General features: G+C 33.6%; 1 protein-coding gene and 1 non-coding gene across 2 annotated transcripts in view; one reads left to right on the top strand and one right to left on the bottom strand.

Annotated features, from left to right (window-relative positions):
- LOC129790699 (transmembrane protease serine 9-like) overlaps nucleotides 1-6,119 on the top strand; it is a 776,474-nt gene that overhangs the window by 246,109 nt on the left and 524,246 nt on the right. The gene's annotated exons all lie outside the window — the stretch shown is intronic.
- Nucleotides 3,222-3,414, bottom strand: LOC129791475 (U2 spliceosomal RNA). The gene has a single exon (XR_008750709.1). It is a non-coding gene; the product is annotated as a U2 spliceosomal RNA (small nuclear RNA).

Here is a 6,119-nt window from a genome sequence, read left to right as displayed (position 1 = left end):
ATTACATTTATGGTAATCCATTGACGATGTAACAAGACTTTTTTATCCCATCTTATAAGAAGAAGGAGAAGAGATAAAATACTTATAAAATTATCTTATAGACAAAAACGGTGTTTATCGAAAGAGATTCTTCGTGGAATTTTCAATTTGTTTTGGGGATTTTTGCCAGTACCCCCAGAGTTGCGAAGACGTAGGAGGGGGTGTTTCCATAGATGAAAGATTAAGTTTAAAAATAATTTAAAGATTCTTCAGAAGCAAGATTATATTCCAATATTTCTACAAAAGAATAAAATAGGGTAAAGAGTTTGCTTACTTTTATTTTAATAACGTAAAAAAATATTTCTTCACCCCCTTTCAGTACTATTATTAGTCTATATCAGGTTCAATGCATTTTAAAATATTTATTTAAAGAAAAATAATAATTTTTGGATCTTTTTTATCCTTCGAGACAGATGTTTCAAATTGCCCCACATTTTGGGGTAAAATATTTCAAAAAGATTTTTTTTACACGGGGATTACTAAACAATTTTTTATTGGATTTTATACGAAAGACATGTTTTTTGGATGTCTATAAAAGATTAATTTATATTTTTTAAATTTCCTACCATCAAACAAGTACAATAACTTACCTGTTTGCCACAAATAATCAATCTTATTAAATATTCCAGAAAATACGATTTCTTCTTATCTAGCGTCTTTATAGGTCTTCATTTAAGATTAATCCAAACTCGTTATATTTCAAATATTACCAGAAACAAAGTTTAAGCCGCATTCGATAAAATTAAAGTTAAGATACCCTTAATCTCCGGCTTAAATTTTCACAAAATTAATTAGTTGAGTAATTACGAAAAATTAGTTAATTAAATAAAAAAAAACTATGTAATTAATATCGTAAGTATATAATTATATTGAACTTGCTCTTCAAACGAATTGTATAATCTTTAGAGGTATTGAGGAACAAATAAACAAGCATAAATCAATTATCAACATCTTTTTGCTCTTCTTTACTCTCTTAGCGATGCTTTATCTGTGAAATTTCCATTACAAACAATGCGAAATACGACAGTAATTGAAATATGATTGACTAGAAAATCGTTTGTAAATGACAAATGATTTATTATTCTTTTATAGCTCTATGACCTTTGGGGATGAAAAACAATATCAATGAATCATTAAATGTAATTTTGTATTCTTTTTATTTTATTCCTTTTCTGCCATAAAGGAATGTAATCTTATTTATGTTCTCACGATAGTAAACGACATTGTGGATATTTTGAACTTCTATATCTACTTTTTCCACAATTCTCTACTACCTTAGGAAGGAGGTAAATATGTCCAAAACCTCTTTTACGTTCCAAGTATGCTGTTCAACTCCAAACCACAATAACAATAAGCTTCTTATTCTTCGCGGTAAAGAGATTTATCTCTAATCTATGACGTACTCAACTCTACAAGTTACCGCATATTAGCAATTTTACATCAAAATTCTGCAGAAAGCGAATGTTGATGATTTTTATGTATAAAAAAATTATTACATCTCTCACAAATGAGATGATTGACCATGAATATTGCTTTGCATCAAGACGGATGTTTTTCTACATGGCAGCTCTTTTGAGAAATTCATTAGCGAACACAAAAAGATCGCGAGCTTTTGAAAGGAGGGATTCCACTGTGTGCTGTAAAATCTAGTTTTCTAGCTATTTTTGCCACATAATTTGGTCCAACGCGTTTCTTGATCACGCGGTGTGGCGCCAATAAATGCAAAATAGGTCATAATCTCGTGATTCTTGCCATTTTAACGCGTCTCATGAACCAGAGTGATTCTCTCATGTGATGTCACCATGAGAGATTAATGCATCTTTCAACCCGGATTCTTGGCCATGGGTTCTCGTGGGTGGGAAAACAGCGAGACACTTTGGTGTACGTTATATGGAGGAACTCGTTTGGAGGCTGCGACCACGAGATTGCGCATAAAGAGACCTAATACATCCTCCCGGATTTTCACTCTAATGATCTCTCGTGGCCTCTGGGGCGTCTTAAGAAAAAAAAGTGCCATATATTCTTATCACCCTGAGAGAGGCATCCAGTTTCGTGGATTTTATTGCTCACTTTTAAGTGGATGGCCATTAATTCAGCATTATGTGAGGTGGGGTAGAGCACGACCACAAAAAGAATTCTTTTAACGTATTCTTCTCACACGAAGAACCTTTGGACATGCCATCCGCCGTATTTATTGCACAATGTCCCCCCGTAGCTTCTTCAATTCAATCACGATCTCTAATCGCGAGATTATTTTTTTTCTTTGCGCAAAACTCCTTTTCATTTTATTTTATTTATATGTTATGTGGTCACCATTTGGAACTTCCACAGCACACGCTTATGAATGAAATGCATCACGAGGACGTGAACATTTGGCACGACAGTCATTGACACATTTTCACCATCTATAAAAGCCAAGCTCAATCACCCTCAATTCGCTCCATCGAGAGTGATGTACATTACAGCCCAAACCTCTAATTAGTATCCCAACCACTTTGAGCTGGAATTATCGGTCGGGTGGAGACAAACATCATCTCATCAGCAAATTGACTCCCCATTTTCCCTCCTGCTGCGATACGTCCGTCTTCTGCTGAAAACCCCCGCACAAAAGCCCATCAAAGGCGTCTCACGTGACTGAGTGTTGGTTAAGACAAGTCTGCAGTGTGTTAATATTTCTCCGAGTCGTGTGACTTGAGCAAATCACATGACTTTTCTGCTGGCTTTTTTTTGACTCGCTCGCTTGGTGCTGCGGTCGTGTTGGCAATCACAGACAATTCCGGGCCGCGATGTAATACAATAGATTGGTGCGAAGAAGTGGAGGAATGGGAAGTGACTTTTCGCGCGCGCGGACAAGATGACTGGATATTTGCTAATATTATTCTCTTGGCTCAATGCCAAACACATATTAAATTCATAAGAAAACACCTCATCTAAAGCATCTGGATTCTTCTCATTGCCAAAAAAAAATACCACAGCCAAGTGGGAGGCTTATGTTTATCATGTGACTGACTTTTTTTCTTGCATCTCAATCATCTCACCAACTCCCCATGTCAACAAAGAAAAATTTTAGCACGTCCTGGTAAGTATTGCCCGCATAAACATTTGCGCGATTTACATGCTAACCAACTAATTGCATTGAAAGCAAAGAAGTTTTCTTTTCAAGTAATTATGATTGAGAGATAAAAAGATGGGCCGATCCTGGCGGTACTGCAATACCAGGCCAACCCGCGGCAAAGGTGGAGCAAGCCCCTAGCACTTCGCCAACTTCCAAAAATCAATTTAACAACATTGTCCCTCTATGAGGGAGCTATTAGGTGTTAAACTAATAAGAACAGATACTACACTTTGATCTTAGCCGTTAGGCCGAGAAGCGATACCGATTCAAACCCTTTTTGAATTTTATGTACATAGGAGGAAAATACACTGGGCATGAAGTATACGCTAACGTGAAAAAATCGAAACGTGCTTGAGACCGATATTGATTTTCTCACATTTTAACACATTTTCCTCTGTCAGAGTTGATATTTCTAGTTTATAATTATTTATTTGTATTTTTTTAATTAGCACGAGTTAGATTTGGTAGATGTAAAAGCTAGAAAAATGGTATCTATCACTGAGGTCGTGCAAAAGAACGCCTCTTTTAAACTTTATAATATTCCAGCATTAAAGATTTTTATGACCCAATGATACGTTCTTTAATAGCTGTATCAGATTATTTTATTAACCCTTTGTATGCTGGGTGAGATATCTGAGGGACCCAAATGAGTTTAAATTATATTTTGTGTTGGTGAATCCATTCGGTTTTGTTACATTAAAGGTAAAATAATGTTTATTAATTTTTTTTTTATTCTTCTTTGCAGTTCTATTGGGATGTTGATTCTCCTGATGAAAAACACGGTTATTTTATATTTCGTTAAAATATAGTTAATCGATTCTGATAAATATATAAAATCTTAGGGGAACGTGGCCCAATACGGACCTCTTAAAGCCTTTTTTCAATCCTCTGTTACTTAAAACTAATAAAACTTTAAATGTAGAAAGTTATGGGAATTAAAAGAGCAATAAAAGGGCTTTAAAATGGTGCTAAATTTAAGAATATTGTTTTATATTTTATACAATTTTTTCTCATTCTGCGCAAACCTTTAGAAGTCGGAATTGGCCCACGTTCCCCTAAATGTCCTAAATAGACAAGAAACTACATTTTTTAAGGAACGCAAATCTAAATTTTCAAAGAAAAAACTAAGATTTGCTTTATCCCTTATGTGCATTATAGTTCTACACCTGGCGAACGTAAGGTTAAATAATTAGTTTTTATTTTTTTACTTTCAATTAAATTTCAGGCAAAATATCATCCTGAAATACTGATTGATTAATGAACTTGAGCAAAGTGTTCAATGGGTGATTATCACTTGACTCATTTTATTTTATCTGGCAGAGCTTCAGTGCAAAGTTTATTTGAATTTACTAACATATGTATGTAGAATAAAATAAAATAAATTTTCATCAAGTTTCAATTTTAATTTCAATACCACAACTAATTTGATTTAATTTCAATAATTGGCATTCCATTTTAAAGAATCATTCTGAGCAATCAATCACCTCTTAAGCGGTGTCATTCTGAACCCACGCTGTGCGATAATTCTTGTGCACAAAAGACATCAATGAGCAAGCACCAAAGAAACCCCGAATTACTTTCAATTGGCACGTTTTTGTGCGCACGATGACCAAACAAGAACTGCTCTGATCTAGTTTACAAGCGCGAGATGTTACGCTATCAATTTAATCTATATGTATAAATTATACTTTTCCACCATTAACGCTTGCTCTGTGTGAAGCTACTCATGCGTAGTTAGCTTCCCCGAGTGATGGTGATGATGAAAGTGAAAAGTTCGCAAGAAAAACCACGTGTTTGTTTGAATTTATTTTGGTACCTTGACACGAAAAATGCGAAATTACAAAAAAAAAGTCCAATTCACCCATTGTTGCGAGAATTAACAATTTAGAATTTCTTTAAAAAAAAATTGATAGAAATTGAGGCGAAATTTCTTTCATTTATATGAAAATATTTCTTGAATTTATAACGATAATTTTGGTTTAAATTGTTGGTGCAGGCTTTGCCTATATTTAGGATGTGTGAGAAGAACTTCGCCTGTTTGCTTCATTTCAACGAATTTTTATTGATTCAAAGATTTCAAATATGTAGTGTTAGTTGCAAAATTAGGGGATCTGGGGTTGAAAGTTATTTTTTTTAATAAAATTGATTTTTTTATTATAAATCCACCAACTAATTCACATTTTATGATTGTTTTATTCCTTTGTCATGACTGTAGGGAAAAGAAGTTTATTCAGATGGGAAATAGTCAATAAAAGTCAAAGAGCATTTTCTTCAATCCACAATGAAAAGAGGAAAGTGCTTTAAATTCCATAAAGCAAAGCAATAAAAAACAATGATATTTCTCTTTATTTGCAGTTTTCAAAGAAAATTTGACTTTTTCATAAATTAAATAATAGAAATGAGAATTAATTAATTTTCCAATAAAATTTAAAGGAAAAATCGCGAAGACTTTTAATGTTCTTTCTTGCACCTAAACCCCAATGAACGCTTTAATAAATATCAATGAAATATTTCACAAAAACATTAATAAATATTTTAGGATTGTTTTACAGTATGTTAAAAAATGTGTAAACATATTATGTAAATTATAAAAGCTCTCGATCATATGAAAATTTCTTCGCCATATTTTTGCATCCAATGCGCGATGGGAAAGAAAATGACACTGTCGAAAGTGCAAAAATACCCCCAGAAATTTATTGATCTTTAACACCAAAACCCGAGGAGATCCTTTGGCGTGACTCTCGCATGTTATTTTTTTTCTTTTTCTTTTTTCTCTACATCTTGCAGCGAAATCCCCGCATGACAATTTTACGAGCATTGTCTCATTATACACAAATTAGGAAGAGTCGTTCCATCTAAATTAATGGTGACATGGGGCATCCAGCTGAGATACCTAATTTAAATACTTCATAATCTTGAGCATGGGGCGACAACAGTTTGATTATATCACGTTAATGATAATTCA

This window comes from Lutzomyia longipalpis, chromosome 2 (assembly GCF_024334085.1).
Source record: "Lutzomyia longipalpis isolate SR_M1_2022 chromosome 2, ASM2433408v1".
Taxonomy (NCBI): Eukaryota; Metazoa; Arthropoda; class Insecta; order Diptera; family Psychodidae; genus Lutzomyia; species Lutzomyia longipalpis.
Note: the sequence above shows the minus strand (reverse complement) of the source record. Positions and strands in the feature narration are given on the sequence as shown.